The following is an 18,413-nucleotide window of genomic DNA, read 5'->3' on the forward strand; positions in this document are numbered from 1 at the left end:
TATGGTGATTAACATAATAAAAAATAAATATGTATTCCTGGGGGAAAAAAAAGAATGAAATCTTGCCATTTGAAACAACGTGGATGGATCTAGAGGGTATAATACTAAGTGAAATCAGTCAGAGAAAGACAAACACCATATGATTTCACTCATATGTGGAATTTAAGAAACAAAACAAATGAACAAAGGGAAAAAGAAGAGACAAACCAAGAAGTAGATTCTTAACTACAGAGAACACACCGACGATTACTAGAGGGGAGGTGGGGGGGGGTGGATGACATAGGTGAAGGAAAGCTAGAGTGCACTTACCACGATGAGCACTGGGTGACGTGTGCAAGTGCTGAATCACTAGACTGGACACCTGTAACTAATATAACACTGTATGTTAACTATGCTGGAATTAAAATAATTTCGTAAAATTTCCTTTCCTCACTGTACTTCCCTCATGTCATCTCTAAGCCTTAAACCAGACAGTTTCTGTAAATGGGGTTTTAAGAAAGAATGCTCAGTCTGTAGTGTGGGGACGAGATGGACTGGGAAGAGGCAGCAGCATGGAAGCCCAGTGAAAAGGCAGCAGAGGGGCTGAGAGAGAAGCTGGTAAGCGCGCTGAGCCACGTGAGGGGACAAGAGACAATCCCAACAAATTTATGACACACGTAATGACAGTCAGGCCTCCTCAAGCATACTGGGAAAGGAGACGGATTCCCAGCATCCTAAAAAACTACGTTTCCGGCTTATTAAAGGGAGAGGTAATGCTGGGCTTCCATCCATCTCTAAGGACCGAAGAACTTAGACATATTTGAATTACATCATAGAAGAGCTGCCTTTGTTTCCAAGGGTAATCAGGGCGTTGCCAGAAGGCACATGAGGTAAGAACAAATGTGTACAGAAGGAAAACGCATTCAATAGTCCCAGGTAAGGCAGAGTACCAAGCGAATGTGTATTTAAACGCTCTGTAAAGTACACCCACACTTTCCCTCGGGCAATATTTACTCATTATTACTTCCAACTCTCTCCTATAAAATGGATCATCAGCTGTTAAGTCCTAATATTTTTGTCTTATGGTCATTTGAAAATCTTCCCCCAATACTTGGCTTTCATAATGGCAGAAAATGTGAGAATCTTCACCATAGAAGCTCCCCAGCCAACAACATTTTAAGAGAGGGGAGGTGACAATCACCACAAACACCCTTAATGTTCACGCCCCCATGATAATGCCATGTTGAACCCTCCATAGGAAGTAAGCCCAAAGAGAAAGCACATGCCAGCATTTTTGCACATCCAATACTTCTGGACAATTTTGGAAATTTGATTTCTGGTGTTTGAGATCTCAGGTGATGAGGCGGTAGGAAGGGCGGAAGGTTTGGTTAATGTGTTTTGAAGGGGATGTCGCAGCTATGAAATTCAAAGAGCCAAAAAAAGACCGTTGTTCCCCCAAAGAACAAGAAATGGATAGCAACAGGAAACAAGCAACAGTCATAAAATAATAAAACAAATCCCAAATTGATAGCATTTCAACGCTAGAGTGACTCACTTTTTTCCTTCCAGCTTGTCATTCTATTAGCAAAGGAAACAAAGTCACCCTGACCATCTAGGCTTCTGGGGTATCCATTTGTTCATCATCACTGTTTCGTATTTACAAACATGTTTATTTAATTCAGCGAGGTGCAAGGCGGAGGCAGGCAGCTTTCTAACCAATGTAAAAGCTAATCACACTGGGCACCTGGGTGGCTCAGATGGTTAAGCGTCTGCCTTAGGCTCAGGTCATGATCCCAGGGTCCTGGGATCGAGTCCCGCATCGGGCTCCCTGCTCCTTGGGAGCCTGCTTCTCCCTCTGCCTCTCTCTCTGTCTTTCATGAATAAATAAATAAAATCTTTAAAAAAAAAAAAGCTAATCACACTATGCTTTTTTATAAGGACAGAGGGCTGAGGAAACACTGTGGTATAGAAATAATATAGCTAACACTTAGGTAGCATTTACTAAGCGCTCCATGGGAGAGGTCAAGTAACACACCTGTGTTATAACCAATAAATGGCAATGGCAGCATTCCAGCCTCTGGGCTTTACTTGGTGCAGATTCACATCCTGGCTCTGCCTTCACTTCTAGACCAGATTTGAGCTTAACGACATGGATGTTTCCGAAGTCCTGTATTTTGTGGCTTTAGGAGAGTACACTTAACTTCCCCCCATTTAGTTCTTCCACCATGAGGATGTTCTAGGATTCTTGGTTAGCACAATGAGAATTGACATAAGTTCCTAGATTAGCAATCTCTTCCATCTGCTCAAACTTTCTAACTTTAGAAACTCTGAGGTTTACAGGCTCATCTAACAGACACCAACCAGGCATCCAGAAAGGCACCAGCCTCTTAGGGCCGTAGTGAGGATTCAGTGACGTCATCAGCCAAGCCCACAAGCCAAGGGGCACACCACTTCAGTACCTCATACACAGAAAGCATAAGCAGGCATTTGGGACAAAAGACCAGGGAGAGCAAAGACCTTTCCTCTCCATTACTGGAAAGAAACAATAAACAAATCCCGTGATTCTTTGTAATAAAGGGATCATATAACCCCTTTAAAAAATAAGGGTGAAGCCAGAAGTCAGAAATGCCAGCGCAGGAAGCTCTAGGGAAATGCAAGGACTTTTGCTGCCCAAACTCTGCAGCTCTGTGCTGGAGATTCCAGGCATCACATGCCATCAACTGAGGATATCAACATTATATCTGTAGGACACTGATGTAGGGGCTGAGGATACACAGAATTACAAGTGAGTCTTTCTGAATCCTCTAGAGGCTAACATTTTAGCTGTGAGTAGGTATCTCAAAGGCACAAACCGCCCAATCTAGATGCAAAAAGTAGAGATGTGTTAGAATTTCAACGGAGGGAGCAGTGAGCAAAGGCTGAACAAACCAGGAAAATTCTGGATTTATGGCCAAGCTTTACCTTGGTCTAGGCCAGCCTTTATATGGTAGATCAAAGATGTATAGAGAGAGCCAGGGACCTCCTCCAGGCAGGTCAAAAGGTACAGACAAAAGTAGAAATGTATACGATACCATCAGTGACTAACAATTATACCAGTTGGCTGAAGGAGAAGATTCTAGTGGGAGTGGTGGGAGACCCATGAGAGCATGAACATGATTTTCTATATGCCTTTGCTTGTGGCTTTTCACTCATTACAGACAAAGTGAAATTGGGTCAAACTCCTTGTTCACAGTGTTCAATATAAAGTGTTGGTTCACCTGGAATTATTCACATGCCGCTCTGCCAGATGTCAGGGGAGGAAAAGGCAGGGAGTACCTTCAGTCAACAATAGCAGAACCAAACTGCTTTCCTGGAGCTAAAACTGCCACCGCAAGTCTGGTAGAGAGCAATTAAAGGATCCAAGGTTCCTCTCCTTGAGATTACAAGTCTTGAGGGTGTCAACACCTCGAGTGTCCCTATGCACAGACAGCAATCAGGATCAAGATACCGAGTTCTTTTCTCTCTGCCTCTGTGGCAGATACTGGAGAGGGACTCATTCACACTTACTCCAAACTCCTTCTAGCAGGTCCTCAAGTACTGTAGAGGCCAGAGAGTCGAAAAGCACATCTTCCAGACTCCCTCGCAGCTAAGGTTCCAGGTGCGATTTAGATTCTAGCACTCAGACGTGCCACAGGAAGACAGAAAGGAGGAAGTAAACTTTGTGAGGGATATCAGTGATTCTTAAAAGTAACGGGCAAGAGGTACTCGGCTCCTCTGAAGAACACTGCTGAGGGTTCTTTCTGTTCTGTAGCAGCCTAGGTGCTGAGTACTCTGAGCCAGCAGGAGTGAAGTTTCTGCCAGCAGCATTCTGTCGTGGGGTTGGCAGTTCTCCTGGCCAAGTATCATCCAAACCAGGTTTCTGGCCTTCCCGTGGATTCTGTCAGTTACCAGTATTAGTTACTCATTGCCACGATAATGCTGCGTAAGAACCCCCAAAATTTCAGTGACATACAAAAATAAGCATTTATCTGGCCCATGAATCTGCGGGGTTCAGATGGGCTAGGCTGGACTGGGCTGGTTCGTGGGACTGTGGCCAGCTGCGATTCGGCTCGCCCACACGTCTGGGGGCCAATTGGCTGGGAGCCAGTCTAGGAGAGCTTTAACTGGGACAACTGGAATGACTTGGCTCTGCATCCCAGGTCTCTCATCTGCCAGCAGGCTAGCCTTGGCGCGTCCTCTTGCAGATGACAAACAAGAGCAAAAGCGTAAACGTGCAAATGCTTTTGCAAGCCTCTATGCACATATATGCTAACATTCCACTGGTCAAAGCAAGTCACGTGGTCAACCTCAGACTCAAGGGACATAGAAATACTCTCCTCTAGTGAGAAAAACTGCAAAGTCACATGTCCAAAAGGCATGGGTAGAGGTGGGGAAAAGTGGGGCCAGAAACCCCGTACCACCTAATACCTTCAAATAAACCCTTCTGCTTGAACTAGGCAGAGAGAATTTGGTTGTTTTCACTTAAGAAATGACAGATACAGCCACCCTGCTTGATAATCAAGGGTTAAAATGCACACATGGGACAAAACTCCATCAGAGAAAAAACTGGATGAATGAACTGTTTTCCAAGCAAATGTAGGGATTGCATTCAGAATTCTAGGACTGACTTAACCATCTTTGGTCTGCTCCTGCCCTCCCCTTTCTTTCTACTCTTGCATTATCCCTGTCCTGACCATTTTCCTTAGAGTTTAAAGGATCAGAGTAAATATATGGTAATATACACATTAAAAATTTCTGGGAAAGTATCAGTAACAGTTAACAGAAGATGCCTCTGAAGAGGGACACAAGGGTATATGGTAAAAAGTCGTCCTAATTTTCACTGTGTGCTCTTTGATAGTTGAATTTTTTTTTACCAAATTACTGAATTATTCTTTCAGTTAAGAATTAAACCAAAAATTTGACTCCAAAATGGAAAGATAGACAAATAGTGAAACAAAATGCACATGTAACCATTTGTTTTACTCTTTTTTGTGCTTAGAAACTATAGGGCTAACCATAGGTAGAGAAATTCATGCCACTGGCCATAAATAAGATTGGGGTTATTTTATTAAAAATTCATTACCATGAGCCCATGCTGATATAAATAAATTAGTGAATAAATAAGTAAATGGGAGAGAGGAGACAATTTTCCTGTGCAGAAGAATTCTAAATAATTTATGTAGATATTCTACCCTCAAGGAGATGGAGCATAACTCCCCATATCTTAAGTGGGGGCTGCACAGGGTAACTTGTTTCTGAAGAGTACAGTATGGAAGAGTAACTCTTCATGGAGAAACCTGACAAACTCTATGTCAGCCGGGTGTTCAAGGTCAACATCAACAACAATAAGTCATGCTGACAGTATATACCCTGGATAGGATGTGGTACTTCACCTTTGTGGTCTTCCTCCCAAAAACCCATACCTCCAGTCAAACCATGATAAAAACATCAGACAAATCCTATTTGAGGGACATGCTAAAAACACCTGCCCAATATACCTCAAAACTGTCAAGATTACCATAAACAAGGAAAACTCTGAGAAACTGTCACAGTCAAGAGGAGGCTTAAGAGACATGACAACAAAATATAAAGTGGGGTCCTAGATGGGATTCTGGAACAGAATAAGGACAATTAGGCAAAAATTAAGGAATCTGAATAAAGCATGGACTTCAGTTAATGATAATGCACCAGTATTGGTTCATTAACCATAACAAATGTACCAAACTGATGTAAGATAGTAATGGAGGGATTTCAGTGTAGGTGTATGGGAACTCTCTGGACTATAGTCACAAATCAAAACTGTTCCAAAAAATAGTTTATTAAAAATTCATTATTACTTACAAAAAAATAGTTAAAATAAATCATGAATGAATCAATCAGTCGGTATTGTGGGGGATACAAATGATATTATCTAAGTACCTAATCAGACTGTACAAACAAATTTCAAACGGGAGCCAGGTGTTTGTGTAGCTCAGAGAACGGACATTAAAAAGTCTATAGCTCAGTAATGAGCCCATTTGAAAGGGGCTGTGGGATGAATAAAGAACTATCCCTGATCTGCATAATTGTACAATACAAGCGTCACTACACACCTGGGCAGCCTTTTAATTTATGAAGCAGTCGGGAAAATGCTTCCTTTTCCTTATGTTTTCACACTGGGCTGTCTCTGAGAAGAAGTGTTTTTACTGGCGAGTTAAGACGGATGCCTGTGCTTGCTCACTATAACTCACCGCGACTGTAAAAAGCCCTCAAGGAGAGAATACGCAGGGAACCACAGGCCACCCTATGGTGTCATGTGGGGGTCACTAGGGACTTATTCAAAGTGGGGAAAATAGAGAAGGGGGACTGATAAATCCAAGGGGAAGCACACCTCGTCTGGGAAGAAGGCAGTTCTTCTAAACGGAAGTATGGAGACTCATGTGCAGGCCACCTAAGAAGCAAGTTCCTCTCAAAGGTCTGTGACATAAGCATGGGAATTGGGACAGACTATGTCTCCCCCAACACCCATGAAGAGCTAGAGTGAAGTGCTTTTCTTGTGGACTATGGTTTAGATAGTATTGGGTATTCACTTTAAAATTACTTCCTTCATCTGTTGCAATTCTCTTTGGTTTGCTTGGAGCCAGGTTCTCAACCTGGGGTCCATGGACCCCCAAGGGCATATGGATAGAATTTAGAGGGTCCATGAACTTGGATGGGAAAAAAATTACTTTCTTATGTTCACTGATCTCTAACTGAAAGTGTCTATTTCTTTCAAATATGAATGTAGGCAACCAAGCACAATAACATTAGCACCTATGACTTGTCACTAATAGAAACCACAGATGTTTTCATGTCACATTATGATTACTGCAGACACTGTGAAATAACCTTTATGCTCATCACCACTTTAAAATTTGGGTGCTCCTTAGATTCACCACGAGAGCTTGTTGTTTAACAAGTGAATCAATAAGTACATATATTACCAGGTCACAAATTTGTTTCCTTTGTAATCCAGTGTGTTTGATTCTATGTATTGAAGCCACTATTTTGATAAGGGGGCCGTAGCTTTCATCAAAGGGTCGATGGCACAAAAACGTTTTAAAGGTTATAAACCCTAGCCTGGAATTTAAAATCTGCTACCACCTCACCGTCATAGTTGAAGTTTGAACTATCAAGAGAATTGTACTAATAGTCTCCTCACTCCCTACCATAATACTACCTCCCAATACACACACACACCCATAGAAACAAGGGAGATTGCAGCCCATGAGTGTTGTGTGAGGCCAGCAATAAAATGGCAGTTGGATGGGGCACGGCAAAGAGCACGGGGGAGCCTCAGGACATACAGGAACCACAGGCAAGTGGACGCAGGAGCAGAGAGGACACCACAGACTGTTCTTCTTTAAATATACTAGAGGACGTGACCCTTAATGGCCATAAGGAAAACTCAATCTTGTGCATTGCCATCCTAATTGATTACAGTACACTTGAGACCACAAAGGAAAAAAAATACCTCACGTGCTGAAGAACACGGACTCTGAGAACCATTAGTTCAGAGCAAGAGCCAGAGCAGGTGCTCACCGAGGCCATGCTCGGTCAGTACAGCATCTTTGCCAGTGGCGGTCTCCCTTTATAAAAATCATTATATAATATTTGATACATACACAAGAATCTATGTCACATTTAAATAAATTATAAAGAATACCAATGAGTCCCGATGACCCCATCACCCAATTCAAGACCTAGAATATTACTAACACCAGTGTATCTACCGTATGTTCCTACCTTATCACATTCCTGTCTGTCCAGGAGAGGAAAGTGCTAGCCTGAATTTTAGGTTTACCTTGCTTTATAGTTTCTCAGATACGTATAATTCCTTACAATGTACTGTTTAGTATTGCTTATTTTTGCGCTTTGTAAAAATCATGCCCAACTGTATGAAGTCTTTGGTGACTCAGTTCTTCATTCAGTTGCTTCTAATACGCATCCGCGTTCTTGCATATAATCATGGTTAATTCATTTTTGTTCCATTGTGAAATGATATCAAATTTTTAAATTTACCTGTTTTCTCGTCAGTGAAAAATTAGGTTATTCCAGTATATATATTTTTTTATTATGAGCCACGTTGCTAAGAGCATTCCTAAGGAGAGTTCCTGGTTCACATGCAGAAGAATTTCTCTAGGGTTTATACCTAGAAATAAAATTGCTAGGCCATGGGGTATGTGGACGTTCAACTTCACGAGATAATGTCAAGTTGTTTGTTTTTGTTTTTGTTTTGACAAAACGGCTTTACCAAATGTGTACTCCCATCAACAAGATTTATCAATCCCTATTGATCCATGCCCATGCCAATACTTGATACCACCAGATTTCATAACATATTATCATCTTTGTACACCAAAGACAGTGTACTGCTCCATCACATAAGGGGCATAAAAGTGTCAGCAAGTGCCAAAGTTTTATCAGTACATCTTAACTGAGGGTAATACAATGTCTTAACCTGAATTCTCCCCGGAATTCAAAGCCTTAGACAAGGATTTGAAAGCTACTGGTTTATTTTAGAAAGTGACTCCAGGGAACAGAAGTGGGTAATTGAGGAAAGGAAATAGGAAAAGAGAAAACAAACATAGGAGTATACATTTTGAGTTGGCCACAACTGTAGGCAACTGGGACTTAATCCTGCTTAGACCCTCTGAGAACCTCTTAGAAGCAAACAATACTAAAATGCACTTCAGAAATATCTAGATGGAAAAAGGAAACATTTATCCCTGGCTCCCATCCCACATTTAGTCAAATATTGACTCTTGGGCCTTTAACTCCTTCACATTCCGTAATATACACACTTGGGTGCCAGGGGCTTCCAACGGGCCTCTGTGTTGAAACATCGAAGAAGTCCTGGGGTAGAAAGTGAAATATTCACTGTGAGGCTAAGGCAAGGTACTCTCTGGTTACTCCCCTATGAAACTGGTTCCTGGACCAATGGCTTGACCAAAAGGCAGGCTGAAAGGACATACAGCGAGGCACAAGACGTACCCAACACACACTCCTAGTAAGCAGCAGAGATGGAACTCAAAACACATGGATATCACAGTGCAAATATTAGGCACTTGGCACTCAGTGTGTAAACACAGTCCACTGCGTACCCAGTAGCCATTCCTACCTCTGCAAAGACAACACTAATATGTTCAGGAAGCAGGCATGCCTCTCTGGAATGGACCCGGCACAATGGCTCCATGGTGCCATCACTGGCCCAGATTCCTTCTTACCTTTCTGTTCCAACAACTTCAATGCTGGCGTACATCCAAGCAGTCACTCCATAGTCCAAGAAGTCTCTAGCCATCATGCCTCCATTCTAGGTGGAACGTTCTGGGAGGAAACAAAGTATAGAAGGGCCTCCCTCCCAGTCGCGTCAACTCTCTATACACAGGCTTCCCAGAAGTCCTGCACAACACAACGATTCTAGCTCACCGGCAGAACTCAGTCACAAGATCACATCTCAGTGCAAGAGATGCTGGCTAACAGAGACTGTTCACTGGATGCATCGCCACCAGGAATAAAACTAGATTCTGTCACTAAGGGAGAACGTGAGAAAGGACCATGAGTGGCCACTAGAAGTCTCTGCCAAAGTAACCATTTGCTTTGGGGTAAGTTTTTAATCTATACCTCCGTCCTCCTATTTGTAAAATGGAAATAAAAGTACTAACTCACAGAGTTGTTATGATGACTAAATGAGATCATGTAAGTAAAACTGCACAGTGTCTGGGATGCAGAAAATGATTAATAAATGCTAGCTACCGTTAATTCACTTTGGTGAATCATCATCATCAGGCCTGGCATTGAGCAGTATAACTTTGGAGAACTGATTTTATCAGTGTCTCTGCATTTATCAGGCTCGAAGGTGCTGGATGCTGACTCACCCCCACAACACTCAATAAGTGTTTAAAGCCAGAGTGGTGGCTTAGTAATTTACAGTGAGAAATGTAACTTTCAGGCAGACCAGACAGATTAACCAGGTTATTCTCTCCCTGAAGGCAATGAACATGGGGAATCAAGAGACTGAATGCTGAGCATGAAATCAGGAGAAACACAGTTTGTTATACACTTCAAATGTTTAAGGGCATTGGGTTCTGACAGCCTACTGCACCCATCTCTACAACTGAGCTTGTGTCATCTGGTGGGTCGGACAATCAGGCTTGAAACATAACAGACAACTTCTTCCCCTAGACAGCGCTGGGAGATCCACCACCAATTGGTAGCAAAACTCACGATGAAGGTGGAAAAGTGTGTGAAATCCTTGAAGGTAAACTCAAAACACTTATGCCATCAGCAAATACATTCTGAATAGAGGCCTTATATGCCTGGCAGAACTTTGGAAATGTCAGAAGTAGGGGAAATATTTTAGCAAGACCCATTCTTTTGATAACAGCCCCAGAGTAAATGGGGCAGCAAGTCGAATCCAATTTTAGGTTTGAAATGGAAATATTTCAGTTGTTTCATATAGAGACATGAGAGAGCACATTAATAAAAATTAAAAACATAACATTGAGGGTGCCTGGGTGGCTCAGTTGGTTAAGCAACTGCCTTCGGCTCAAGTCATGATCCTGGAGTCCCGGGATCGAGTCCCGCATCGGGCTCCCTGCTCGGCAGGGAGTCTGCTTCTCCCTCTGACCCTCTTCCCTCTCGTACTCTCTCTCATTCTCTCTCTCAAATAAATAAACAAAAAAAACATAACATTGAAATTGAGCAAATAGAAAAATATAATGTGTATAGATATGTGTGTATATGTACATAAAAGCATGATTGTGACTTAATGTACAAAGAGAACTTTTTATCCTCTAAGCTAACCATATACCTTCTGGTGACACAGTTCTTCTCTAAACAGGACACAATATAAAGAAGAAAAGCAATGTGCTATAAAGGGAAGAGTGTTAAGCTCTGGCATCAAAGTTGTTTTTGAGTCTTGGCCTCATCTCTTCTAAGTAATGCAATCTGAACAATCTGAACATTTATTATCTCTGAACCTCCTTTTTTCCTCTAGGAATAGATTACCAAAAATGACCAATATTCTTCACCCCTCCTTCCATCTATGCCTTTTGCCAGGTAACTCCATAAGGCCTTCGCACTCTGACTCTGGGCATGACCATGTGGCCTGCTTTGGCCAACAGAATAAGCTAGAAGTGATAATATGCCAGTTATGAGCCTAGGCCTCAAGAAGCCTGTATATTTCCATTTTTTTCTCACTTGCACCTCTGCTCTGCCTTGAAAGCATGACCGGAAGCCTGCTGGAGGATGAGAAACAGGTGAAAGAGAGCTCAGGCACACCAGGTACTCCCATCAAGGTTAGCCTACGTCAGCCAATATCCAGGGAACCCCAAGACATGTGAGTAATCCCAGCCAAGATCAGCAAAGCAGTCTAGTCAAACCCCAGCTGACTCTAGACACATGAGCAATGAATGCTTATGCATATTTTCATATGCTATTGAGATTCTGTGGTTGGTTGCTACACAGCATTATTACAGCGACAACACACACACACACACACACACACGATAGAGGTTTGTTAGAAGAGTTAAATGAGATACTGTGGGTAATGACTAACACACCATAGTCAGCAACAAAACAAATACATATCTTCTTTGACTTATGATGTGGTTACGTCCTAATAAATCTACCAGAAGTTGAAAATATCTTAAATTGAAAAGGCATTTCATACACCTCACCTACCAAACACCGTAGCTTAGCCTAGCCTACCTTGAACGTGCTCAAACACTTATGTTAGCCTCCAGTTGAGCGAAATCATCTCACACAAGGCCTACTTTGTAATAAAGCATTGACTGTCTCATGTAATTGAGTAGTGTCCTGAAAGTGAAAATCAGAATGGTTCCAAGTGTATGGGTCGTTTACCCTGGTGATGGTGTGGCTGATGGGGAGTCGTGGTTTACCGCCCCTGCCCAGCATCAGGAGAAAGGATTATACTGCCTACTACTGGCCCGAGAAAAGATCAAAATTCAAAATCTGAGGCACAATTTCTACTGAATGCGTACAGCCTTTGCACCATCAAGTCAAAAAATCCTAGGTTGAACCATTAAGTTGGAGACTATATAGCTTTTTTTTTTAATTTTTTAGTGTTATGTTAATCACCATATATTACATCATTTGTTTTGGTGTAGTGTTCCATGATTCATTGTTTGTTCATAACACCCAGTGCTCCCTGCAGAATGTGCCCTCTTTAATACCCATCACCAGGCTAACCCATCCCCCCACCCTCCTCCCCTCTAGAAACCTCAGTTTGTTTTTCAGAGTCCATCATCTCTCCTGGTTCGTCTCCCCCTCTGACTTACTCCCCTTCATTCTTCCTCTCCTGCTATCTTTTCTTTTTTCTTAAAATATGTTGCGTTATTTGTTTCAGAAGTACAGATCTGTGATTCAACAGTCTTACACAATTCACAGCGCTCACCGTAGCACATACCCTCCCCAATGTCTATCACCCAGCCACCCCATCCCTCCCACCCCCAACCACTCCAGCAGCCCTCAGTTTGTGGATGGAACTGGAGGGTGTTATGCTGAGTGAAATAAGTCAATCAGAGAAAGACATGTATCATATGACCTCACTGATATGAGGAATTCTTAATCTTAGCTATTTTTATTTTTGACAGATTTCTACTTTCTAAAATATAATGACATTCTTAATATTATACCCAGATCACTAGCTTAAAGTTCTGGATGTTTCTAAGCCATCTAATCTCATATTTACAGTCTCTTGTTTCACTCCCACAAGTGAATAATAATATCCACAGAATGTGAATTTTACTGACTTAACTCTCAAAGAGAAGACAAACTATTTTCTCTATTTTGGAGAGGGGGATATTGTGTGAGGTAGCTCACTGTTGGTCTCATGTGGAAAAACAATGTGACACATTCTGCGTGGAGCACTGGGTGTTATGCACAAACAATGAATCATGGAACACTACATCAAAAACTAATGATGTAATGTATGGTGATTAACATAACAATAAAAAATTATTTTAAAAAAAAGAAAAACAATGTGATTAAATTAGAAAGCTATGTTAATGTGTGTTGAGAAATTTCCAATGCCCCTATTGATCCGGCCATAGCTAATCCTTGAAAAAAAAAAAAAAATCACAAGGAACCAGCCGTGTAAAATCATCTTTGAGCTGGTACAAGGGCAAGCTATAATTTAGCTCTGGGACTGGAGAAGAAACACAAATAGAGACAAATGGGCTGATGTATAGTCTCCATATTCATTCACCTCCATTTGTGTAAGAGATAAAGAGAGACTTCAATGTAGCAGTTTCTCCCATTTCCTCATCCTTTGTCCTGTGAGCAGAAAAAGTCATTAAGCCTGGCAAAAGCAAAGGTACAACACTATCAGCAATTAGGATAGCAAATACCACAAACTTCACATACAGTGATGTGTGTAATGAACCAGACTCACCCAATCCCATATAGTCTCGAAATGTCAGGGATATGTGGTTCGCAAAGTACCATTCCTAGGCCAGCAGCATCAGCATCACCTGAGGACTTGTTCGACCCCAAACCTAGGGAATCAGAACTTCCGAGGCCAGCACCAGGCAATCTGCTTTTCACAAGTGCTCCAGGTAATTCGAATGCATGGTAGAGCTTCAGAACCACTCATCTAGACAGAACCATGTTACTCTCTGCACACCACATCTGATACCTCATCTGGAGTTCGTTAGAACTGCAGACTCTCAGGCCCCAACGAGACTAAATCAGAATCCAAATTACCTAAAGGTCCTCAGGTGACGTGCATGCACATTAAAGTTCGAGAAGTGCTCTACCTGTCCAGTGGTGCCTGCTGTGGGCTGAACTGTGTCCCCTTCCCAAATTCATACGGTTGAGTCCTCACCCCTAGTACCTCAGAATGTGACTGTATTTGGAGACAGGACCTTTAAAGAGGTGATTAAGGCAAAATTAGGTCAAATGAGTGGGCCCTACTATGACTCGTGTCCTCTTAAGAGGAAATTAGGACACGGACAAGAACAGAGGAAAGACCATGTGAAAACAGCGGGAAGGCAGCCACGTACGAGCCAAGGAGAGAGACCTCAGAAGACACCAACCCTGCCTACACCTTGATCTTAGACTTCTAGCCTCCAGAACCGTGGGGGGAAAAAATGTTATTGAAGTCACCCAGTCTGGGGTATTTTGTTATGGTAGCCCTAGCAAACTAATACAATTCCCAAACTCAGGTACATATTGGAATCATCTAGGGAGTTTTAAAAATCCTGATACAGGGGTCCCATTCTCAGAGGTTCCAACCTAAGTAGTATGAGGATCAGCCCGTAAGTCTGGATTTTTAAAAAGCTTTCCAGGTGATTTTTTTTTTTAAGTACAACAAAGTTTGAGAACTACTGATAGTCTGCTTCATTCTTTTGACCGGTGAGAAACCTAAGACACAGAGTCCTTCAACTGTTAAATTTCCATCTCTTGATACTCGCTTAGCTGATGTCCCATCATTATGTCTCCAAACCTAGTCCTTCTGTAAATCTTTCAGGACTCCTACTGGGAAAGAGACCCAGGAATCAAAGCTGGCAGTAATACATGCTCGCTTTATTTCATGCATCAACTTAAAAATTTTTGTACTAGGATCATCCTGAACATTTTGGTAGTAAATCTTCCACGGTACCCATATAGAGAAGGCCCCCAAAGAAAATCTGTTGACCTATATTGTTCAGGGCATAGGTACCAGACCACTAATTAGTTTTTTCATGCTAAGCCCTTTCCACTTGTCCCTGTGATGTTGTGAGGCTCCCAAACTCCATAGTCTACTCACTAGACAACTATTTACTGAATGTTTATGCTGTTCCAGGAACTGAAGGATCTGACCCATACTTAATGGAAACTATATGAGCGCTGTGTGTGTGTGTGTGTGTGTGTGTATTTTTTTACCTGGAGTCTCTAAAAGTTAACATACTCCACAAAAGTGATTATTTAGCACCCTTAAAACACCATACATCTTGGGTGGGAACCCCTGTTCTGAATGTGCTTTTGCTACATTAATATTTAATTTTCTACTTGGACCAATCATTAATACTGTCACTGGTTAAAACAGAACCATTTCCAGGACAGACTAGCAGGCTTGCCAGTTAGTTCCCCAAACCCATCTCCAATCTCCCTCTCCCCAGTCTCCTTCCCACGACAGAAGCTGAAAAGCCTGATACTCAGTGTCCCGGCCTCTAAGCACCACTATGTAGCCCAGCTCTGGCCAATGAAACACAAGAAAAAGTCTGTTGAGGAAAGAGATTTCTTCTCTAACAAAAGAAAGCTGCGTGAGGGAAATTATTCTACCCCTTTCCGCTGCCTGTGTCCCCGCCTTTGAACATGGACTAAAGATGCAATGTCTGGAGCTGTTAGAGCGGAAGTCACTGACCCAGAGCCCTGACACCGTTGGGCCACCAACTCCAGGGATCACCTGTCAAGGCTTCTCTATTTGTTAGAGCCACCTTTAGTTGGCTTTTCTGTTACTTGCAGAGGAAAAAAAAAAATCACAACATATGTTTTCCGTGTACGTCACTCATTTATTTAGAACACAGTGTGGTCTGAGGATCCACATTTTGAGATTTATTGAGTTAGAAGGAATTTCTTCTGGGAATGAAGAAAAAGCACGCCCAGGGGGTGTTCAAGGAATGATAAACCCAGTCCACACTGCTGAATTCATTTAATCATTCATTCTTTTAACAGACCCCCACTTTAGTAGGCTCCAGGAATATAAAGCTGAACAAAATCTTACCCCTGCCTTCCAAGAAGGCTTCCTCTCTGGAGCGAGACTGGTATGGACAGCAGGAATCACAGTATGGTAAGCACCGAGACAGAGATGTGCCCAGGAGAGGAGTCATGTTATCAGCGAGGAGGGAAACCTCTCAGTTTGGGGGAGGCTCCCCATAAAGAGTTTTGGAAGAGAGGATCATGGAAGTTTCCATCCAACTCTAAATAGTTACTCCTGTGATCTGACGAAACATGTAAAGTTTTATTTTTCTTCCAAGGCAGGGCGGGGGGCGGGGGGGGGAGTTCTCTTCTAGAATCACAGACTAGACCAAATGACATTTCAGCAAAGAGTAATTTATGATAGGCCACTCATTCAACTGCCAGACAAGCTTCCCCACCCATCCTTCTCCCACAAAACAGGATAAAGACAAGGTTTGGGTGGGGTGGGGGAGGTAAATACTTTCCTCCCATATCAGCAGGGATGTTTGTGTAGAACAGAATTCTGTGCTGTGAATTAAGACCACCTGTTAACATTGCAGCAAACCAAACAATACTGATAATAAAGCACTCAGTTGTCAACCGGAGCCAGAAACACACACATTCCAGATTTCTCTCCTCTGCTACTTTTAAGCAAAGACAACAGCAATAATTAGTACCTATTTAATAATCAGAGAAACACCTGCACTTAATGGTAAAGGGATATGCAACCTCCCCGCGTTGGTTTTTCTAAAGGCAGTTGGTAGCAGCAAACCCCCCTCCCCCCCACACACACACAAACAGTGGTGGAGAAAAACTAACATGTAGCTTTGCATTGTTAAATCCTCATAAGAAACCGAATAGGTCCTCATTGATTTTCTTGCAAGGGAAATAATAGGCTTTGAAACATCTCTGAAAATAAGACCAGCAGTAGCCTCCTAAAATATTCCTGGAATACAGTACACTGAAAATAAAATATTCAGGAATCCTTAATGAATTGTTTCAACATTATCGTGACATTCACATTAATTGGGCCTCCGGAACATTTTGTTTCAGTCGGTGGTGACGAGATTGATATGCAGTAACCGCAGTTATCTTACAGCTCTGGCTCGTCCTGGGCTGGGGAGGGTTGTTCCAAGATTCCAACTCAGGCTCCGGTGAGACATCTGCCACCTCGCCGAGAATGAGGAAACCACCTTGGCAAAGGATTCCAGCTCAGCCCTCTAGCTCTCTGGCCACCCCCCACCCCCCCAACCTCTAAGAATCACCCAGGAAGAAAGTGGGGGAGGAGGGAAACACGGGCAACAAATCAAACATTCCTAGCCCCGTAAACGCCGCATCCGGACCTTTGAAGGTACTCGGGAAATTAAGAATATGGCCCCAGAGTTTGGCTTGTTCGGGCGTCTGAGCACGGATTTGATATCCTCTGTTGCGTTTTAAAAATCTAACTTTCTGTCTCCAATGGAGAGAACCAGAGAGAGCAAGCAAAGGCAGACAGAGACTCAAGCTGGAAACCACCCCCCCACCCCCGACACACACACAAACCGGCGGAGTCACCCAAGCCCGAGGCATCAGAAGACGAGAAACTTACCTGGCTCTCACCTAGACGGAAAGGCGGCTGGTCGCTGAAGCTGGAGACGAAATGCGGACCCCAGGCGGGAGGCGGTGTCCCGCTCCGCACCCCGGGGAGCGGAGTGACTCACGCGCCCGGCGCCCGCCTCTCCGCCGCGCGCCCCTCTCCCTCCCCGCCCCGCCAGGTACCGGGTCGGAGCGCTGGGAGGCGGTCTCCAGCCGCCCCAGCCGCAGGGCCCTCCGCCCGACGCCCCCAGGCGGCGGCGCCAGAGCCCTCCAGCCAGAGCAGTGCTAGGCACAGCCCGCCCCTCAGGACAACCACCAGCTGCGACAGCACGCGTTCCTCCGGCGTGGGTCTCCCCTCTCCTCCGCCGCCCGCCCCCCCCCCCCCAGGACCTACTGCCCCCAGGCTGCCCATCTGAGCTCAACACGCCTTCCACATGCCATTTGGACAAGGCGCCGTCAGGGCCCTCCCGCAGGCTGTGCCGGCTGGCTCCGGGACGCACAATCGGCCAACCCCAACCTTCTATCCGCTCCCCCGCACCCTCGGTCTCCCCCTTGCGGTGGCGCCAGAACCCACCCGGCCTAGAGACAGGTGCAGCTAGCGCCTGGAGATCCCAGGTGCATCCTTTTCCGTTGGACTTCCCTCTCCCCGGACTCTTACCTTGCAGGGACTCGTGCCCCCAGGGCTGTTCACCTGACACACTTTCTACCTGCCAGCCGGATTTGGCAATGGCCAGACCCTCCCACAATTGGTGTCCATGTCCAGGGTCTCCCTACTGCCCATCACAGCTAATGCCCAAATTATTCCCACCTGCTTGGAGTCCCGTAGCTCGCGGAGGTGGCTATAAGCCTCTCCCCTCTCAGATCCTCAAGGGTTCTGGAAGAGTGCAGTATGGATGATGGGATCCTGGTGCCAGGGGGCACTCTCCCATTCTGACTTAGGTTGGAAAGCGTAGCCAAGGCCACACGCGAGCTTTATTTGGGACAGTCAAGGTGGAATAGAGTGCCAGGATTTATAGAAGTAACATCTCCAGCAAACATGGATTGGGAATCTGCCTTGGGACCTGACAGTTTTCTGGTAGAGGTTATCTTGTTCTGCTGAGGGGGCGGGGGTGATGAGACCATGGTCTCCCATCATATCC

At 43.9% G+C, this 18,413-nt stretch overlaps 1 protein-coding gene across 4 annotated transcripts in view; it reads right to left on the minus strand.

The window, feature by feature from the left end:
• The window catches only part of SYTL5 (synaptotagmin like 5), a 269,646-nt gene extending 252,225 nt beyond the window's left edge, over positions 1–17,421 (minus strand). For all 4 annotated transcript variants that reach the window (XM_073901928.1, XM_073901927.1, XM_025857705.2 and 1 more), the window contains exon 1: positions 17,288–17,421. The gene's annotated coding sequence lies outside the window, so the exon portion shown is untranslated. The remainder of the gene's footprint in view (positions 1–17,287) is intronic.
• Between the last annotated feature and the right edge of the window lie 992 nt (positions 17,422–18,413).

Source organism: Callorhinus ursinus, unplaced genomic scaffold, assembly GCF_003265705.2.
Source record: "Callorhinus ursinus isolate GAN/ISIS: 27379988/994484 unplaced genomic scaffold, GSC_fseal_2.0 scaffold16, whole genome shotgun sequence".
Taxonomy (NCBI): domain Eukaryota; kingdom Metazoa; phylum Chordata; class Mammalia; order Carnivora; family Otariidae; genus Callorhinus; species Callorhinus ursinus.